The 21,837-nt window shown below is 44.2% G+C and overlaps 1 long non-coding RNA gene across 2 annotated transcripts; it reads left to right on the forward strand.

Annotated features, from left to right (window-relative positions):
- The first annotated feature begins 3,823 nt into the window (after positions 1–3,823).
- Positions 3,824–14,071, forward strand: LOC138917111 (uncharacterized). 2 transcript variants are annotated; one of them, XR_011424628.1, is made up of 4 exons: positions 3,824–4,343; positions 5,144–5,234; positions 7,406–7,485; positions 8,857–14,071. It is a non-coding gene; the product is annotated as an uncharacterized lncRNA (long non-coding RNA). The 2 variants fall into 2 exon arrangements; XR_011424627.1 differs by lacking the exon at positions 7,406–7,485.
- The last annotated feature ends 7,766 nt before the right edge of the window (positions 14,072–21,837 follow it).

A 21,837-nucleotide genomic window follows, 5' to 3' on the forward strand; every position in this document is an offset into this window, starting at 1 on the left:
TTCTGGGCCCGGGCCCTGCTGCCCTGCTCACTGAAGAGATGCACCAGCAGCCACAGCCTGTCCATCCCCTGACAGTCCCACGGGTGGGAGAGGAGACCAGGTCCCTCTGGGACACGACTCGGGAAGAGCAGCCACATCTACTTGGAAGGAGGAGATGGCTGGGAACTCTGGGAGGGAATGACCATGGAGGCGTCAGGTGTGTTGGGTAAAGATGACAAGACCAACCCAGCAAGGACATGGGAGGTCCCCTGCGGAAGCTGAGGTCTCTCACTCAGAAGTCAGGGGAAGTGGGAGGGTCAAAGAATATTCTGGAAAGACGGAACTGGACACACAAAGGTTGGAGGTGAGTGAGAGCACGGACGGCAAGTGACCAGACAGTCACTGCTGTTGGGAGAGGGGTGTGGGGAGGGTGTAGGCAGAAGCTGAGGGGCAGCCAGAGTGGGCTGTGTACTCAGGGCCACAGAGGTACCGAAGGACATGGAGTGGGGAATGGCCATGAGGAGCCGTCTCCTACAAGGGTCACTCTGGCTGATCCATGGAGGATGGTGGAGGCGCGAGGTGGGAGGCAGGGAGACCATAGGAAGCTGGCGCAGTCGTTCTGGAGATGATGGCAGCCCGGCCTAGGAGAGTGCTGGGGACTGGGAGGGAAACAGCTGCTGTCAGTGGTGCGGTCAGGAACTGGTGACAAGTGGGATGCTGGGGCCCGGGAGATGGAGGAGTCGAGGACTCCAAGGCCTCAGGCTTGCACTCTGTAGTGCATTGAATGGTAGCCCCCCAAAAACATATGTCCGTGTCCTCATCCTCAGAACTTGTGAATATCATGGGATATGGTGATAAAAGATGTGACTAAGTTAGGGATCTTGAGGCGTTTATCCTGAGTAACCTGGGTGGGTCCTAAACGCCATCACAGGGATCCTTATAAGAGAGAGACAGAGGGAGAACAGAGACACAGAGAGACACAGAGGAGCCATGTGAGGACAGAGAGAGACAGGAGGGAGGCAGCCACCAGCCCAGGGACGCCTGGAGCCCCAGACGCTGGAAGAGGGAGGAGGGACCCTCCCCTGGAGCCTCCGGAGGGAGCGCGGCCCTGCGACCCTTAACCTCAGACTCCTGGTCTCCAGTGATGAGGATTTTTAGGCTGGTTAGTTTTAAAACTACAGATGAGATTCAGGCTCCAAGGAGTGGAATTTGTTTGCCCCTTTGTTGGGAAACATTTACATTTCTAAGGGAAACCTCTATCTGTGAAGATGCCTCCCTCTCTGTACCAGGAAGAAGAGGGGATGGTCTTATCTCTAGAAGCTCTTAATCAATGCCAGAGGCAAGAACTTAAGTTGGTTACTGTCTGGCAACCTCATGTAACTGACCCCCCCCAACAAATCCTTCTTTGTCTTTACTTGAGGATAAAATTCAAGCTGTGACTTCTGCCATTTACTCAATCCGGTTTGATTCTTATCTAAAAGTTGTGGGACCGCCAAATGGCCAGACCATACGGGCACTGATACCATTTTAACTTTTTTACATATTCCTTGTCTTGTAAAGAGATAACTCACATACCTATGCCTTAAATTTAGCCTTACCCTCCACCCAACTTTGCAGCAGCAGCAGAGGCAGCAGAAGCGGCAGCAGCAACATGCCGGCAGCAGCTCTGCCTGCCCATGGGTCCTGTCCCCATGCTATTCTATTCTCTAAATAAAAGAGCACTACTGCCAGATCTTAAGAGTCTAAGAAACCTTTCTTTGGACTCCTCCGCTCTCCGACCCCGCATCATCCAGGACGGGGGAGGATGGATTTTGAGGCGCCCAGTTTGTGGTAACTTGTTGCAGCTACCTCAGGAAACTCACACACCCCTCCTGGGTGATGGTCCCTCATCAGCTCCAGGGAGCAGGGTTTGGCCTGGAGAACCTGAGGAACTGGACAGCATGGAGCCAACTCCACCTGGGTGGAGGTTCTGACAAATAAAAATGGCAAGTAATAGGATATATTGGAGTATATGAGGAAGCCATTTTGTATAAACCTAATTCGGCCTGACCTTGTCTTTCCAAAAGGGCCTGACCGAGGCCATTGATCATGCATTATATATCTGCTTTAGAGATTCCCTATGGCAAGAGCAAAAGGCCCTTGAGATAAAGGTGCAACTTCTCCCCCCCTCCCAACGTTGGTGTCTCCTTAAGGATTAAGCATCTTTCTTCAGGCTGGGAACTGATTGCAGCGCTCATCTGTGACCCCCCCCCAGCCCGAGGCAACACACCTGCCACCCTGCGGTGTTCACTGAGACAGGAGACCTATCTGCCCTTTCCATCAATTCCTGTGCTGACAGAGCAGCCTCGTGACTATTGTAAAAGGGACATTTCAATCATATGTGAAACATACTCTTTGAGTGGTTAGCCTTTTGTACCCCACTTCTTTGGAGTGCTCTGTTCCTTTGTGGAAAGATTCTCCCGGGTTATAATCCTAAGATTTAAGCTCAGAATAAACTCACCCAAATTTTCACTTATAGATTGGCTATGGATTATTTTCATGGACATCTCTTTACATGACAAAGGAAAGAACATGAAAAAAAGTTAAAATGGTATCAGTGCAGGTGGGGTCTGGTCCTTGAGTGATCCCATGACTTTTAGACAAGAATCAAATCGGATTATGTAAAGGTCAGAAGCCACCACCCAAATCAGTTACATGAGATTGCCAGACAGCAACCAACTTAAGTTCTTGCCTTCCCCATTAAGAGTTTCTAGGGACAAGGTCATCTCTCTTCTTCTTCCTGGTACAGAGAGGGAGGCAACTTTTACAGATAGAGATTTACCTTACAAATGTAAATGTGTCCCAAGAAGGGCAAGTTCCATTCCCCAGAGCCTCCTTCCCTGTCCCAGTTTATCAAAAGCAATCAGCCCCAAACAATCCAGATGCCAAAGAGACATATCTTGGGGTGGCCAATTTCAGGTCCCTACAAGGTCATACCCCCTTCCTTCACAAATGCAAATATCTCTCAAAGAGCAAGCAAATTCCAGTCCTCAGAGCCTGCTTCTCATCTGCAGTTTTAAAAGTAACCAGCCTAAAATCGTCATCAGTCATGAAACCAAACGAGTCTGGACACAAGGGGCGGCTCCATCTCCCCGAGTTTTCTTTCCCGAATGCACCTCGGGTTGACTCTGCTGAGCTCACGGCCTTGCCCAGCTCTCTGACCTCTGCCCCCTGCCCCCTTTCTCTGGTCCTATCAGCTACAGGCTGCCGAGGTCCAGACCACAAATCTCCAGATGTCCCCTGCTTTCTGACCATGCTGGGCCTCCCCCGGTGCACACTTCTCTGTGAGCTGCGATTACAGAACAGATGCAGCCACCGCCCAGCACACAGGAGCTCGTCCCTCGGGCTGAGCCTGAACCTAGATGCCTGCATCCGGGCTGGGGTCCGAGGGGCGATGGAAACAACCCATGGCTGGCTGAGCGTGGCAAGCTTGCCTGAGTCACAGAGTCCTGACGGAGGGAGCCGAGAGGCGACAGAAACAACTGACAGCTGGCCGAGCGAGCCGAGATTGTCCGAATCGCAGTCATGAAGGAAAGATTTGAGGGGAGACGGAAAGGGCTGAGGGTTTCTGAGGGGCAGAGCTTGTACCGAGAGCCGCATGGGGGAGGGGAGGGCTGAGTGCCCATGGAGACAGCGAGGAAAGGCGGAAAGGGCCGAGGGTGTCTGAGAAGCACGGTATTGATGAAGAGAGCCGGGTGGGGAGGGGAGGGCCAAGTGTCTACGGAAAGGACGGAGCGTCAACGACAGGATGGAGGATTCAGGGAAAGAGCCACTGTTGGGAGGGGAGGGCCCAGGAATGAGGGAAAGAGCCGAGGGCCTAAGGGGAGGGTGGAGGGGCCATGTGGAGCGAGGAGGCGCTGAGGGAGCAGAGGCGGAGCGACTGAGAGGGCTGGGCGGCGACAGGCGGGCAGCGGCCATAGGCGCGGGGCCGCACGTGGAGCCGGAGTGAAGTGGGGACTCGGAGACACGGGGATCCGGGGTCTCTCCGAAGAGGCCCCGGAGCCCCTGCTTCCCGGCAGGCAGGTAGCATCTGGGGTCTCGAGGCCGCACACCGGGACAGACACGACCCTGGAAGAGGCGGCGGGGCACGGGCGGGGGCACGTCTGGACCATCGCGTGGCTGTGGACGGCAAGTGGCTGCCCTGTGCTCGCCCGCTGGCATCGTGCATGCGGCGTCTGCTGAGACGGGACCCTGCGGGGCGCTCCGCGGCGTCCGCTCTGCGCGGCGGGTCCCATCGCGCGGCCCAGGCTGCGGACAGTTTGCGTTCACGTACCTTCGCCTTCGTTGGCATTCCTTTGCATTCCGGCGGCTGCTGCTTCCTGCAGGTCGTGGGCCCCCGAGGGGGCGTTGATGTCATCCGGGGTGGGGGGATGGCGGGCTCGGGTTGTCCCCAGGGCGCCACACTCTTCTGTCAGGAGCACCCGCTGAAGCACAGGGTGTGAGGACAGAGCCTGAGCGCATACGGCCCCGGCTACACCCCTGGCCCCTCAGTCCCTCACCGGGGGGAGGGCGGCCCGGGTCCCGAGTGTCCCCGCCGCAGGAGGTGGAGGCCTACGCAGACTGCTGGAGCGGGTGGGCAGTGAGACGGGGCGCGTGAGCGCAGCTACGCCGTCCCCTCCCTGCGTCCCTCAGGGCGCGGTGGGCCCCGCCCGGGCCGACTGTCCGCGTTCCCGGCTGCGGCCTCCCTCAGGCCCACCCCTCCTGCCCTCGCGCCAGCCCTGCTGATGAGTGGCCGCTCGATTGCTCCCAGGCTGCTCTTCCTGGGGCACGGTCTGTGTCTCTGAGGGTCTCCCTGGGATGAGGCCCTGAACGCCGGCTCAGTCAGACCCTGGGTACCCTCCCTGCATCTACACCACAGGCGGCAGCCTGGCACCCGGGACGGGGGGCGGGGAGGATCGGAGCTCCGTGTGCTGTTTGTTCCCTGGTGAGGAACAGATATTAGCTCAGGGCCAATCATTAAATAAATAAATGAACAACAACAGAAAAACCAGAAAGGACGACCCCACGCAGCATCAGAGAATAGAAGGTGAAAGATGACCTCAGCGGGAGTGTCAGAGGATCAATCCTCGCGACGTGCAGTGGTCCCATAGGGAACTCCACTCTCACTCGCAGTAATTAATTACAGGCTCATCTGGGGACGCGCACATAAGGGCTGGTCACCCGCGCTCGGAGCTCCCACGGCGGTATTAGGCGGCCAGAGGGAAAAACCGAGGCAGGTAAGAGAGTGTTTATGACCTTTCTATAGGGAGTAACACTCACAAGCAGCACACTTTCTGACCCACTACACTGTCCTTAGAAGTTGTTCAGACTTTATAACAAAACAAAATCAAAAGAGAAGCGGGAAATTGAGCTTCTGAAACGGCCCGAATCAGTCTCCGAATTTGCAGCCTTTCCTCCAGACTCCGGTTGGCTTCGTGCTGTGATTGCAATTGCTTAACAAAGGGGGATCCCAAGCCAGATTGCTAAGGCCAAAAGAAAGAAAGAAAGAGAGAAAGGAAAAAAAAAACTGGGAAAACAAGTTTTTTCACCGTGGTCTGCTATGACAACACCTAAGTCAAATCTAAGGAAAATCTTTGTTCTATACGTCTGTCTGTCTGTATCTATATATGTTACAAACGTGTGATACTTTACCTCCAGATGGTACAATTTCTAAAGAGCTCTATTCCATTGACTTAAAGTAAGCGCTTACAAAAAAGTTTCTCTAAAAAGTTTTAACCCAAATGTCTTTCAAGTTAACATGACATAGATTAATGTTTGGTTAATGAGAGTTTAAGTTGTTGGTTTGATTGAAAAGGCATGCCCTCAAGAGTTGTAGGTATTTGCATATGATGCAGGCATGCAAGCCTGTGTTTACTAGTCAAATAAGCTCATGTTGTCTGTTAGAAATTTGTCAGCAAAATAATAGCTTTAAATGATCAGTTTTGTCTAATGTCTCATGAGGTTTCCGTAGGTAATCTGAACATAATTGTTGGAAACAAATGATTTAAATAGATAAAAGTGGATACAATAACTGTTTTATGGTCTGTATACTTGGGGAAAAAAACAGCTTCGAAATTCTTTTCGGTAACAATCTTGAGTTTTGCCAAGTTAAGTTAAATGATAAAAAATCTGAGTATCTGGGTCATTTTTGGATTGGATAGAACACTGAAACATTATTGCTAAATGTATCTAAGTTTATCTATTTTTGCCTTCTTATTGCAGAGAGGCTAAAATCTTTGGGTCTTTTACTGTAAAGTGTGGCATGTTTCTAGAAATTATGAAAACTGTTTAGAATGCTGATATAAAAGACAATTCATAATTGCTTACCATTTTCTTGTTTCCTACGGTTTGTTAAAGGTTAAAGAGTTCTAATATATGTGATTAAAGCTGCTAGAAATTAATAAGAAAAACAGCTCTGTATTTAAGGAAAGTAAGGTGTAAATTTTTAGTAAAGAGGGTATAAAGAATGGAATAATTTTGTTTGATGGGTTAAGAAAAGATAAACTTGTCCTAAAGTACTAGGTGGAAAAAAAAAAAAAAAAGAAAGAAAGACTTTGGGACAAATTCTGAAGGCAAAAAGAAAGTTGTAGAAGGTTTGTGAAGGAGAAATTCTGAAAGGAGTTTTACGCCTGGTGAAGTTGGCTAAGATTGAAATGACTCTAATTAAGTAAATGGGTTTTAATATGAAAAAGTAAAGTGGTACAGAAATTAAAATTTGGTTTTCTCTCAAAGGATAATTGTCTTGAACTTTTGGTCTGCTCTTGATAAAGAGGTTATAAAAGGTGTTCCTTTGAGTAAGTCTACCTAAAAGACAAATCTGTTTTGTTAATATAATGACTGAGGTCACTCTTAAGACTTTTGATTGTTTCTGTTGTCACTTTAGATGGATACCTGAGCATTGTCTGACAGTGAGTGTTGTTTGAACAAGTGTTTTAAAATCTTGATATTTTTGACAAGCTTCTCCCTCAAAAATATTCAAGTCCCGAATGAAGGCTGTCTTTTAACCTGGTAGAAGGAGGAGGATTTCTCTGGGGATTTTCAGACGGCCCCTGGGACTTCGGAGAGACATTTGCTCTCCTTTCCTATAAGGTGGAAGATTCTTAACTAATTAGGCTTATTTGGTAGGTTAATTTACATTGGAAGCATTATCAGATAATCGATGATAATCTTTCTTAAGTGGTATTATGTGGGTAAATATTACTGATATAAGTGTTTTGAAAATTATATAACATTCCTAAAATTCTGATCTGTCCTGGCTATCAGCCATAATTCTAAATATTATTTTAACGTGTTGTATATCAGAAATAATAAGTTTCTCTGTCAATTGTCATTTTTAAGTCTTTTGTTGTTTACAGTCAGTTGTTTTACTCTGATGCTTTTTGCTTTTGCAAATACTTCTCATCTTCAGAGACATTCATGGAAAAGACTCTAACACTTACTCTGGATTACAGTTTTCTGATAAACTTTCAGATCACAGAACTGGACTGGGTAAGAAATTACAGAAATCTAATGGAGAAACTGATAACCTCATAGGTCTGCTAACAGGAGATTAAGCTCAGTAATCAATTATACAGGACTGTGTGAACTGATGAGGATGACTATAACTTTTTATGACTTTTATTTGAAATATTGTTGATTTTTTTGATGTTTTGTTTTGTTTTCTCAGATTTAAGGAAATCTTTTCTCTTATGCTGACTATGACTTACAGCAATTTAGTGATAGTATACCTTTATGAGCAAAACTGAAACATTTATCTTTTTCTCCCTACCTGATCCCTCCAGAATTTGGAAACCTAGTAAGTGAGTGAGTATGGTTGTTTCATGGCAATATTGTTATTTGCATAAGTTCAATAAGAATCTGTTCTCCTTATAACAGGACACATTTGTTATCTTACCAAAGCTTTGACTGGAATGTCATATTTGAGAGAAACATACAGACTCAGATATGACAATACTGCCTTTGAGGAAGAGGGTTGACTTTCTGGAAATAAAGCCACTTGGAAATATGGGCCTGGTACCTTGTTTACAGAGACTCTGGCAATCTTACCTGGTAAGTAAGGAAGCTTGCTTATCTGGTAGGTGCAAGGAACCTCAGAATATTTTGGGGGGAACTCAAGAAAGGAGAGAAATTCACCCAAATCTAAGGTATTGCAGGCAAGGCCTGATGGCACAAATCCTTGGCGTGGCTTTCCTGGCCTTGAGAGGTCTTTAAAGTTCAATCTGAGATTCCTCATAAAAAATTTCAGCAAAGCAGATTTAAGAGCCTGTATGATCAACTGCTATTCTTGCTGCACTTATGTAAATAATTGGGCCAAGTTTCTTGAAACTAAACATTTTGCAAACCAATTAGTCTTAATTTGGCTATCTTTGGTAAAAATGAGGGTGATTTTAGAGAGAAGAACTATGTTTCAGTGAAAAGCTATAAGACACATTTGTGGATGTTAGATCCTAGTTTTGTTAATTGTCTTTGAGGTTTTTTTTCTACCTGTGAGCTGGACTAGACCCTGAATTCTTCTGCTGAAATATCTGGTTACAAATCTCCAAACTAATGTTTTCAATCTTTTCCTCATTTTCATTTGGAATCATTGAGAATTGAACCTGCTCTTTTTCCTGAAGCCTTGCAAACTAAAGCTGAACGACTTGATAAAAACTTGAGAGATTCCTGTCTGTTGCTGTGTAAGCTGTAAGACACTCAGAAAGATATCTGAATGCCTGATGACATCATCAGAGACATTTCAAGCTGCTAAAGATGCTTCACTCTGACATCTAGAATTCTTCTTGACTGGCTGCCTCCTGGACTCAGGAACTAGTTTATAATTTGCTCCAACCATTAACCTTGTTTTTCTTTTTATTTCCATAGAAATACTTCTTAAACACCTGATTGCTTGCTTCCAAAATACAGGCCTAACTTTGGGAGCCCACCTGCGTCGCCACCTTCTAAAATGAATTTAACTGGACTGATCTATTACCAGGACTAAGAAATGTGTTCAGTGAGATGAAACAATCTACCACTCAGCTTCTGGATTGTGAAACTTTTAGTTTCAAAGGCGGGACTGTAGGGACCTGAAATTGGCCACCCCAACATATGTCTCTTTGGCATCAGGATTATTTGAGCTTGATTGCTTTTGATAAAGTGGGACAGGGAAGGGGGCTCTGAGGAATGGAATTTGCCCTTTGTTAGGACACATTTACATCTGTAAGGTAAACCTCTATCTGTAAAAGTGCCTCCCTCTCTGTAGGCAAGGAACTGATTGCTGCGCTCATCTGTGACCCCCCAGCCCGAGGCAACACACCTGCCACCCCGCGGCGTTCACTGAGACAGCAGACCTATCTGCCTCCATCAAGGGCTGTGCTGACAGAGCAGGCTCGTGACTGTTGTAAAAGGGACATTTCAATCATACGTGAAACACCCTGTTCGGGGGTATGTAACCACTCTGTGCACCCCACTTCTTGGGTGCCCTTTCTTCCTTCGGGAAGAAAGGCCCTGGGCCATGGTTCCTCACAAAGCTTTGTTTAATTTTCTCTTGCTATTCTGTCTCAGGTGAATTTAATTCGTTCTCCGGCCAGACGAACCCACATTTGGGAAGAGGAAATGTCTTCCTCCCCTACATTAACTAGCCTCACCATGCTGTACGCTAGATCCTCAGAACTTATTCATCTGAAAACTGAAAGTTTGTACCCTTTAAACATCTCCCCCTGTCCCCTGAAAACCACCACTCTTATCTCTGTTTCTACAAGTTTCGTGTTTCCAGAGCCACATAGGGGACACTAAGTCTTCACGAACCACAGCGTGTGATTAAGTACAACAATTTCAGCCCATGTGCTTTTGTATGTGCTCCTCCCTTCTGCAGGCCTCTGACCTGGTTCTGGATTACATTCTCTCTCAGTTGGACACTCCGATAGCCTCCTACTTCCTTTTCCTGCTTTCAATTTCTCCTTCATTCTGCAAAGAAACACCAGCTTTCTGGAGTACAACTTGATCATACCACTCCCCTGCTTAGAAACCCTCACTACTACTCACTATCTTTGAATGAAATCTTCATCTCCAGGTCTGGCATCTAAGATCCTCCTGGATCTGGTCCCATCTTCTATCATTTGATATTCTTCTTAATAGTCCTTACATTTTATACAAAGCAAACTCCTTGCATTGAGCTTCATACATAACACTTTGCTTGGCTAACCTGCACCTTTGCCAGAGAGGGCGCTCTATTTCATTCCTTTGTATACAAACTGCCCTTGATCTCTAATGATCAGTCCCATATTACCAGAGACTTCCTGATCACCTTATGGGAAGGAAACTCCTTTCTCTGAATGCCCACGTAGCACACCCTAATGGCATTTATCACCTCCCATCTTGGATTTAGTTATTTATGTGCATTTATTTATTTACTTATTGCCTCAAAAAAAGCGTTGAACAGAATTGCACAAGATGCTGGGGATAAAAAGGGAATATAGTCTACTGGTGAGATAGTAACAAGCCCTCAAATGAAAAAATACAATATATTAAACATGATACTGGATGTTAATGAACTCTAAGTGATCAGATAAAGGTTGGCCTAGATCTGTCTGTGGAGTCTCAGAGGAGTGGAGTTGAGTTCCAACGTAAAATATGTTTAGGCATTAATTAGCCAGTTGGACAAGACGGGGAGTTGGGAGGGGGTGAGGTAGGTAAAGGAGAGGCAGACTGCTCAGATGGAGGGCATGGCCACAGGAGAAATCATATTTGAGGAAGGCACGTTGTTGACTGACAGGATGGGGTATGCTCAGAGAATAACAACTGAAGGAGAAGACACTGGTCAGGTAGACAAGGATCAGGTTTTGCTTTGCTAAGAAGTTTGGAGTTCAGTCTGTTAGCAAGCATGCTGAAAATGTCAATCAAGGGAGTTGTAAGATTGGACTGTGGGTTAGACCCAGGTGGCGAAGTGGATTCCTCCAGAGACACAGAGAAACTTTAAGCAACCTGGTGGAGGTTACACATCTGATCCATCTTTGTATTCCCTGACTGTGCCCAGCACAGTGCCAGGCACGTGGGTTATATACAAATTGTATTTGTTAACAAGTGAAAGAAAATGAGATCTCCACTTTCAGACTAAAACACAAACAGAAGTATATTAGCTTTAAGCTTCGCACTTCACCTGCATTATTCAGATCACACAAGTATAGGGCATCTTCTAGCTTCCTGAACCTTTTGATCCATGTCTCCGATTCTTCAGACTCGTTCTTCATCACTGGGTTCAGGAAAGGCTGGGAGACTGGCCTTATTTTCAAAGAGCTTGGGGGATCTTTGGGGGCTGAAGTCTCAGCAGTAGGGTTTTCTGGCTGCAGATCCTCTTCTAGAGTTTTCTACCAAAACAACACAACTATCTCACTGGCAACACATTCACCACCTAGATGTTCTCCAGTCTCTTGGCCAAAGATGAGGCCATACAACTAGCGAGATTTACTGTAATGTCTGGCTTTGTAAAGCTTGGAGGATGGGTTTCAAGTCCTGAGTGCTATAGGACTACATCTGTGAAGCCTTCCAGGTTGTAAATTACTTTGTTGAATGCTTTCTATTTTTTTAAGAGAAGGGTGAAATCATGACTTTAATCAGTTTGCATTTCTGATTTGCACAAAGAAAAGGTTTTTGTAACTGGCTGAGACTTTTCTTGATGTTCTATACTAGTGGGATTCATGGAGGAGGGGCTTCAGGAATTGCTTATAACTTCTCCACGGAAAAACCTCTGGACAATGAGCCTGAGGTTCTTGACAAAGAACGACTGAAAGAATAGTGACATTGTCTTAGGCTCATGGGCTCCTTGTAATGGACCATAAAGAACTTCTAGTTCTGTCTGTCCTGTTGGTTTAACTAAGGAAGATGAGGCCCAGAGAGTGGAAGTGACTTACTGAGATCAGGCAGTGAATGGTAGACACAGAACTATAAGGAGATGTAGAGGTTATGTCTAGCTCAGTTTGGTATCCTAATCTCATGTCTACTGCAAAATAGAGATGTTTTTAGAATAATGGACAACCTAGTCCCGGCAGCCATGACAGGCATTCTGTCACCTACCATGTGCAGAGTGGCATCCATTGTTTGATCTTCACAACTTCACTTTTCCAGGAATTTTCCCTCCTGCTGAGCCATATGGTTAGGGAGAGAACAGCCATATCTAAGTGTACAGTGCAGGACTGGGTATCTAATGCAAAGGGACCAATGCACTCATTGTTCAGTGATTTTGGAACTATTTGTGAGAGATGAAGACAGAGGGATATACAAACAGAGATCATTCTGTGTGAGAGGTAGGAACTCCCACAGGTTTTACACACTGTGTACTGGAAATGAGAAACGGCTGATCTGTCCAGAAAGATAGAGATGGACAGAGAGAGAGAGACTATGAAGCTAACAGCAGAGAGAAGAGAAAAGATATAGGAAGTCATGATGAAGTTCAAGTCCCTGATTTTACTTCACTGTTACTTGTTGCATTTCTAACCTTAGGTAGCATAATACGCTTCTCTCTCCTTCCAATAAATTTAGTAGAGTTTCTTCTCTTAATTTCAATCCAAATAATCTTAACTTACTCACCATAGAATTATGACTCTAACTTTTGAAAATCATCTGTGCTTCCCCCAACATTCAAATACCTGTATTTCTCCAATATAGTACCTTTGTCTCAAACTTCTCACATAGTAAGTATGAAAATCCCATAGGTCTAAAGAATAGTAATTGAGATTAGAATTCCAGTTTTAGTTGGTTAACAAACATGGATTAACCTGCTGCTGGGAAATGTGAAGAATTGTTTTGTTTGAAATAATAGAATGGTACATGATATGGTACCCACATGGATAACAAGCAACCAGTAAATTTTAAGAGATTAATATAAAAGAATTCTCCTTGGATAAAATCAACTTTGGGAAGGGCTGAAAGTTTTCATAAAATAAACAGAGTAGTCATTCTTATACTTTTTAGAGCTTTAGATCACTTGAGAAATCCAATGAAGGCTTTAGATAATCTACCCAGGCAAATGCACATTTGCATGCAGGATGACTTTAGGCAGTTCAAAGAGGTCCTTGGATCTGAAAAAGTGATTTTAATAATTTCATATTTCTTCAGATAGATCAACACTCTCTTTGACCACTAAAGACAGGGAAAGGGGGAATTTGTATGAACCTGAATTAGGCTGAACTAAGTAAGTGAGTGAGTACTAACTAACACACTCTATACTGTTTTCGTCCCACTGTGTCAGGAGGAAGTCCACGTCCCGTGATTGGCATGTAAGGCTGTTCGAGTTCTTGTTCTTGCCTATCTTCTTTCAATCCCACATATACATCTTTTTCTCCAACCACATAAAACCAGAAAACAAGAAGCTGTTTTGTGCCTTGTGCATGCTGCTCCCTCTGCTGTAAAAGCTCTTCTTGCCACTTAGGCCTTGGATGGTTGGGGTCCTACTCATCCTTCAAGATTTGACTCATATTCCACTTCTTGTGGGAAGCCTTCTCTTACAGACAAGCTGGCTGAGGGGCGATTCTTTGTGGCCCCTTTATCCACCTCAGCACTTATTGTGGAATGTTGTAATCATTTATTAGAATGACTCTCTCTTCTACCAGAGATCTGGAGACTGGCCTGTGAGATAGTCATTTATGTATCATCAAGGTCTGGTTAGTGACCAGGGTATAGCTGGTTCTCAAGACATGTTTACTGAATGAACAAGTGAATGAATGAGTGAGTTTCTCTGGGATCATCAGAAAGTTGCTTTACTACACCTCTGCTTCAATTCCCCTTTCTAAAAAGTGGGGCAATGAATGCTACTTATGCAGGAATGTGACACAAATCAATTACTGCAGAGATGCCATAAAATCCTCAAAACAGGCAAAATAAAAGAGCAAGGTGTATTTTTTTATAATCTGATTCACAATAGATGATACTCAAGGAGAAAAGCATTTGCTGTTGTTTCTGGCATGGCAAGAGGCTTGCCAAAATTGACATGATTTTCTAAAACATTTTGAAGTGTGAAGTGCATGAAGAGGCCTCCTACCATTTTGAGATGAATTATGGTGTAATCTGGGCATTTAAATAAAAACAACGACAGAAAAACTCAGGATGCTTTTCAATTGTCTGCATCTTTTCCTGGCTAAGTGCTGGGAATATTAAAATGTAATTTAACTGCTTGCCAGATTTTGTTTGCAAAATCAAAGAGCCCATTATATTTTAAAATGTGGTGTCTGGGGAAAATGTCGCCCTCAGTCTCTGGAAGCTGAATTTAAGATGTTGAAATAGGGGGCTGGCACTGTGGCCAAGTGGTTAAGTTCGTGCGCTCCACTGCAGATGGCCTAGTGTTTCGTTGGTTCGAATCCTGGGTGCGGACATGGCACTGCTCATCAAACCTTGCTGAGGCAGCATCCCACATGCCACATCTAGAAGGACTCACAAGTAAAATATACAACTATGTACCGGGGGGCTTTGGGGAGAAAAAAGAAAAAAATAAAATCTTAAAAAAAATGTTGAAATAGGTCTCAGAACCACCCTTTATTTTGATGGCAGTGGGAGGATTGCTCACAGGCCTCAGAATCAGTGCACATGCTACAGGTCCAATTTCTTGCGGCAGGTGCCAAGCCCATCACCAGGTGGTGGAGAGAGGTTTCTGCAGCGATATCAGCTAAGGCAGGAACCACCCCACACTTGAAGAGGTTTCTACCTCCCTTCTCTGCCAGAGGAGACTCTCAAAGTCAAAGAGAGTCTGACATCACGGTGGTGGGTGGAAATCAAAAACCAAGAAGGGGGGGTTAGCCCCGTGGCCGAATGGTTAAGTTCACATGCTCTGCTTCAGCAGCCCAGGTCTTCACCAGTTCAGATCCTGGGAATGGATCTCATCAAGCCATGCTGAAGCAGCATCCACATAGCAGAAGCAGAAGGACCTACAACTAGAATATAAAACCATGTACTAGGGGAATTTTGGGAGAAGAAGAACAAAAAATTGGCAACAGATATTAGCTCAGGGCCAATCATTAAAAAAAAAATGAACAACAACAACAACAAAAACAGAAAGGAGGACCCTACCCAGCATCAGAGAATAGAAGGTGAAAGATGAGTGAAGCTTTTCCTCAAGCTCCACATACCCAGGTGCATACCATTTGTTTAGTTGTGCCTTGAGGCATCTCAGGAATGTCAGGCTGCACTGGAGTGGCAGGGGTTCCCTTTCCTCTGTTTCCTGAGAAAGAAAGAAAAAATGGAAGGGTTAAGTTTGGTCTCTTCATTGTAATACTTACACCCAGGCAAATAAAATGTTGAGGCCCTTCTATGTGTTTGGCACTGTGTTAGGCAATGGGGATATGGAGGTAGATCAGAAAGATCTGGTTCCTGCCCTGATGGAGCTGACAAAGGGGAGGTAGGCGCTAAACAATTACTCAAAATTATTATTTAATTACAAACTACCATAAACACAACAAAACAAGATGTGAAAATATCTTGTTTTAGGGTAGGGGTGGGAGTGGTGGAGAACCAGAGGAGGCTTCTTGGAGGAAGTGACACTTAAACTGTGGATCCAAAGGGTGAATAGGAATTTCTAGGCAAAGGAGATGGTGGGTGTTCACAAGGAGCAGAGAGTTCCAGATAAGCAGAGACAAGAGCCTGTAGAACTGCCCTGAATCAGGAGGACTTGCACAGTTTGGGGAGTGGGCAGCAGCTTCCTCCCATGGCCCTACCTCTTAACAGAAAACCAGGCATTTCTGCCCCCTCTCTCCACACAGGTGTATGCCTCAAAGATCAGGCAAAACCTCTCTCTTCCACTTTCCCTCTCCTATCAATAGTCAGAGGGTCTGAATGGGATGAGGTTTGAAAAGCATCTCTAACCCAGTACCCCCACAATTGGCTTCGGTTGTATTCATAGCATTTATCACTATTTGCATTATTTTAAGTGAAGGAAAAGCTTTCTGTTTACTGCAGGTGAAAAAGGTTCAAGTTGCTCTGAGTCATAGAGTTTGAGAGTTAAGGGGATTCTAGAAACACTATATAGTATACAGGCAGGAAGGTGAACTTTGGTGTCAGCCCTGAATGCTAATCTTGAGTCTTCCCTTTCCCAGCTGCAAGCTTTCAGATCCTAATTTTGCCAGTTGTGAAAGGGGAGAAAACCAGTGATTTACAGTAATGTTGTAGAGATAAAAAATTACTTACCTAAAATACGTAACATAGGGAAGATGCTCAAGAAAGGATTCATTGTTGTTGTGTCATTATCATAACACCTTAGGCAAGTCTAGTTTGCTTAAGTGAACACTAATTACGATGGGTCAGGAATTGTTCTGGGCACTGTTCACATGCATCATCCCTGTTAGTATAACATCTAGATCCTAGACCCTGTCCCAGGCCAGTCTCTCTGCACTTTTAAAAGTTTCTTTAGAAGAAAATACACACTAGTCTCCCTGGTCTCCTTTAAGCTTCCCTTTTTCCCCCCTAACATCTACAAGCTTGGAAACAGGTGATGGTTTGCACATGTAAAAATCATTTGAGAAATCTGAGGCAGAGCTGATGTTTTTTCTTTCTAACACAGTGGGAAGGATCATCTGTGTAGTCTGTCAGTTGAAGGTTTGTACTGGAGAAAATAAGCCAAGCTGGCTTCTAGAGATTTCCAGGTGTTGGAAGAGCCAGGTTTTACAATGCTTCCATGAGTCTGATGGTTACACATCCAGCCCTGCCATCAGCCCACCAATGACTAGAAACTAGTGGTCTTGAGCACTGGCTGCATATTAGACCCCGCTGGGGAGCTTTAAATATTGCCAATGATTGGGCGTCACACCAGGCCAATTAAATAAGAGACTCAGGGTGAGAACCAAGCTCAGCACCTGTGAAGAATTCCCTCGGTAATCCTAAAGTGACACCAGGGTCGATAACAACTGATTTAAATAAAGGATTCTGGCCTCATTGGGTCCACTGAATAAAGCTTTGTGAGAATATATATATATATATATCAATATATATATTTGTGAGAATAATATATATCAAAGATCTGTACATGCCAGACATTTCCCACACATTTTCTTACTTGAAGAATAATGCTCTGTGGTAGAAAGCATCTCCATTTGACAGATAAGGTAACAGAGGCAATAAAGGCTTCAGTTCCCTGCTTAAGATTACAGAAGTGGGCTTAGGTCTTGGATTCTAACTCATTCATTCATTCAACAAACATATGTTTAATGCTTACTACATGCTGGGCACTGTTTTAGGCACCATGATACAACAATGAGCAAGAGAGAATCTTCTCAGGGAGAGTGCGTTCCAGTGGTGAGGGCAAAGAGAGACATAAAATAATGTCAAATAGTGATAAATGCTATAAACACAACCAAAGCCAATTATGGGGGTAGATAGAAATGCAGTTGCTATTTTTGATAGGGAATTCACCAAAGGCCTCTCTGAAGTGACATTTAAATAGAGCCGTGAATAGAAAAACAAGGGAGAAAGCCAAGCAAATGTCTGAGGAAAGAGCATTCCAGGATAAAGCTCTGGGGAGAGCAATGGCCTCAAGGGCGGGGTGTTTGGTGCATTCAAGCAACAGCTGAGAAGAGAGCTGAGCTAAGCCAGGAGGAAAAGGGAAGAGAAGTGGGTCAAGTGTCATGCCATGTGATTTGAGTTGATTTTTTTTTTTTTTTTTGGCTTCCAGCGTTTGTTCCTCCTCTGGTGATTACCCACTTCTATTGTTAGCAACTATATTTTGCTTTGTGGAGACCACTCCTCCCCCATCCCAGTGCTGTGGTTTGGTGGTATTAACCCCCAATTCCAACTCTAAACCTGGTCTCTGCTTAGTTGAAGACTAACGTGGTATCTCAATCACGATCTTGGTTCAAAGATGGTCATAAGACTCAATCTGAGCCTCAGAGGTGAGAGGAGATATCTGATATAATTTCTTAGCTAGTAATGTTCTCTCCTTCCTGGAAGGACCTACCAAAAGAGGGAGCTGTACAGATATGATGACATAACTGCCATGGCTATTTTGCTATTGCAGAGGAGTGCCCACCTGGAGAAGTTGGAGGACTACCATGTAGAGCCTAGAGATTATGCCAACACCAAGTAAAGCAGAACAGAGAGCCAGAATGAAATCAGATCCTTGATTTTGACACCTGAATGGTTAGATCAACCCACACCTATAATGCTTCCTGCTGCCAGACTTTGCAGTTACATAAACAAAATCTCTTCATTGTCTATACCCACTGAGTTGGGTTTTCTGTCCCTTTGTATAAGTAGTTGTAAGTAAGAATTACTATAGGTATTTTTTTCCTTGATAAAAGGGAAGGCAAACAGCCATTTTTCTGTCAAATCTTGAGTTACAGGTCTTCAAGAAATGTTTGAGGGGATCAATGAGCCTCTGAGGCTGCCTTCATTCCCTCCTAATTATCCCCCATCAGCAGCCATGCTATAGCCCTGCTCCATGATTGCTGCTTCTTCCTCTCCCTCGCTCACAGGCCCCACAATGAAGAGATGCAAAGTTGGGCCCACACTTCCTTATTGTGAAATACCACTTTAGACCTTAGACCATACCATGTTTGGTGGGCTCTAAATGTTTTGTATTTGTCTTCATGAGAATTCATAGCATTTCTTGGATCTGTGGCTTGAAGTCTTCTATCACTTTTGGAAATTTCTCAGCCATAATTGTTTCAGATATTGCTTTAGCTCTGTTCTCTTCCTCCTGTCCTTCTGAAACGTTGATTACATGTGTACTGGGTATTGTCAGCATTTCCTACATGTCTCACATACACTTCTTTTTGTATATTTCATTCTCTTTTTTCATTCATGCTTATTATTTTAAGTCTCCAAGTTTGTGGTAATTTGCTACAGCAGCCTTAGGAAATGAATACCCTCATTCTCAGTCGTCCAGTCCTGGCATAACCAACCCACAATCCCCTGTTGTAAATTCCCTCTGTTTGAAATACCTGGTAATATTTCTCTTTCTCCACTGAAACACAAAATGATATACCACCCCCCCACTCTAAACTCTCAGAACCTTGTACTTTGATCCCAAGGGGAAATTAGTGAACAGTTCATGTGTAGTTGACACCAATGCATATTTTTTCACCTGTCATACTTAAAACTTGCTAAATGCTAAATATTTTGTGTAATTCATCTGTATAATTTCACTTAATATTACATCTTGGAAATCTTCCTGTATTGGGCCAACCATGTTATTTTACAGCTGAATACTTTTATCAATTGAATATACTGTAATTCAATTAAATGGTCCCTGAAGGATCGTTTTGCCGTTTTCATTTTTAAAAACACTTACCAAAAAAATTCCTGCACTAAACTTATATGTAAATCTGAGAGGATTTTTTTGTGAGATATCAGTAACATAAGTACCTAGCTGTGGGATTCCTAGATCCAAGGGACTATGTGACTGAAATTCTAATACATACTACCAACTCTAACTTCTTCTATAAGTGTACCTATCAAAGGGCTATCACCAGAGAATTCTTCATGATATAATAATATTTGGAGAATTATGCCTTTTATGATCCAACTGGCCTAAAAGAACAGCCATCAAGGCAATCATCACTCCTAGTGTTTCTTCACTGGTGAGGCATCTACATTTCTGGGAGTAATGAGATGAAACACAACAAGGAAACCACTGAAGCTAAGCAGCATAGTCAACAATAGTTCTGGGAAACGGGAGTGGTCTCAAGGAACAAAATAACTGAACTCACCTGTAGGCAAGTCAGAGGAAGCTCTGCTCAATTACTCAAGGAAACTCTGCCATCTGTGCAAGGAAAGGAGACATAAGATGGGTGAACCATATCATTGCACTGAAAGAATATGCAATAAAGCTGGAAGTTAAATTGATACTGAAGGAGATTTTTGATACTTGTATCATTCAGGGTGCATGCAGGAAACAGAAACTACTTTAAGTATCTCCACTAGAAAGGGCTTTACTATAGGAAATTAGACGTCCACAGAATTATTGCAAGGGCCAGCAGAATGGAGTTTGGTGTCTGCTGCTAGGCTCAGGCTCAGGGTCAGGCCTCAGCAGATGTAGTCCAGGGATGGGGGAACTGCAGGAAATTCTGGCTGATGTCTCAGTGCCCCTGAACATGAGGTTGGTGAGTAGGCAGTGAAAAGTGCCTTTTGGCCACTGGAAAAACTGATGCCTGCCAGGGCCTGGAGTTGCTACTAATGCAGGAAAATAAATATGCGAAATGTCCCTGCTGCCCTTCACTACCCCTTCTGCCTTTCAAATCTCATGCAACTGCATTACATTGATGGAACTTAAATCCATTCTAGAACCGTGGCATCAAGGGAGTTTTGGAAACGTTCTTTTCAGCCCTCTCAAATATGGGAAGTACTGCAACACAAGAAAGAATGTACAAGGGGATGGAAATGGGTGTTGAGTGTAAATAGATGACATTTGGTGAAGTCCCCAAGCAGGAATTTCATTGAGCAATACTTGTGCATGTGACAATCAGGAAGTCATGTAATGCTTATGAGTACTTTAGGAATGCTTTGTTAGTGAAAATCACTTATACTTGCGTGTCCAGTATCCTTCCTCCATTTGTATATAAATACATTCTTCTCTGGGATCACGGACTACTGTCAATCTCCCATCCCCTCCCTTAGCCTATGCTGTGGCCACCTTGTTTAATTAACTCTATCACTTTCTCCACCCATCCTTCCCTTCCTTCTTCCCTTACCCCCACTCTCTGTCTCTGTCTCTGTATCTCTCATTATTTTTTGGTTCTGGTTCTTCCTGAAGTTCTATTTTCCCTCTTTTTTATATGTCATTCCATAGCCTTTAAAAATATTTCTTTTGCTTATGTTAACAAAAGGCAGTTTCTGTTTCTAGCAACCAGATAGCCACTGGTAAGAATTTCTATCTCCTTCTTACCTATCAAAAGTCAAGCAAGGGGGCCAGCCCCGTGGCTGAGTGGTTAAGTTAGCATGCTCCGCTGCAAGTGGCCCAGTGTTTCATCAGTTCGGATCCTGGGCGCAGACATCGCGCTGCTCATCCAGCCACATTGAGGCGGCATCCCACATGCCACAACTGGAAGGACCCACAACTAAGAATATACAACTATGTACCAGGGGGCTTTGGGGAGAAAAAGGAAAAAATAAAATCTTTTTAAAAAAAAGTCAAGGAAGTTGTGAGATATATGTCCTGGGTTTTCCAGAGGAGTTCTAATGTCATGTGATCTTATTCTCTTCAAATAAAAATGATTGTTAGGTTTTTAACTAGTTTGCTTTGTTTATACCTCATAAAAATTTTCCAAAAATGATACCATAAATCAGAAAATATGGCCTCCTGAGCTTCATGTCACTTTGGACTTATGAATAGTAAGGCATAGGTATGCAGGGCCACAAGCTAGGCAGCTGATGACAGTATCAGCTGCTGAAGGCCCAGGCAGGGAAGAGAAATTTGATGAAGGAGCACTCTCAAGAAACATTAATAATCCAATGAAGATCTGATATCAGCCCGAATCTGGAAATGAGCTATAGTAGAAGTAGCTCCTGCCTTCTACACTTTCTGTAATTTCTTTCCAGGCCTTCTTAGGAGAGACAGGCTTATGCCTATGACATCTTCTGATCCTCTGAGAAATGACAATAATGCAACAACAAAGTCCCAGATCCACTGATATTTCCACATTCATAACATTTATTTTTCAGAGCTGCTAGGAATTACGAAATATGAGATAAAGCCTCTGGACAAAATGGCACTAGAAAACCTCTTTGCCCTTCCTGAGTATGTGCTGATAGTAGGGGACCTGTGGATGGCCACTTTCTCACTGTGCTAACATGTTCTTCCCTCTGTGTGAGCCCATTCCTGATGTCTCCCTGTGATTCCAAATGTCCTCCTCTTACAAGAACCCCAGTCAGACAGGATTAGGGCTCCAC

The sequence above is a fragment of the Equus caballus genome, chromosome 13 (assembly GCF_041296265.1).
Source record: "Equus caballus isolate H_3958 breed thoroughbred chromosome 13, TB-T2T, whole genome shotgun sequence".
NCBI classification, from domain to species: Eukaryota; Metazoa; Chordata; class Mammalia; order Perissodactyla; family Equidae; genus Equus; species Equus caballus.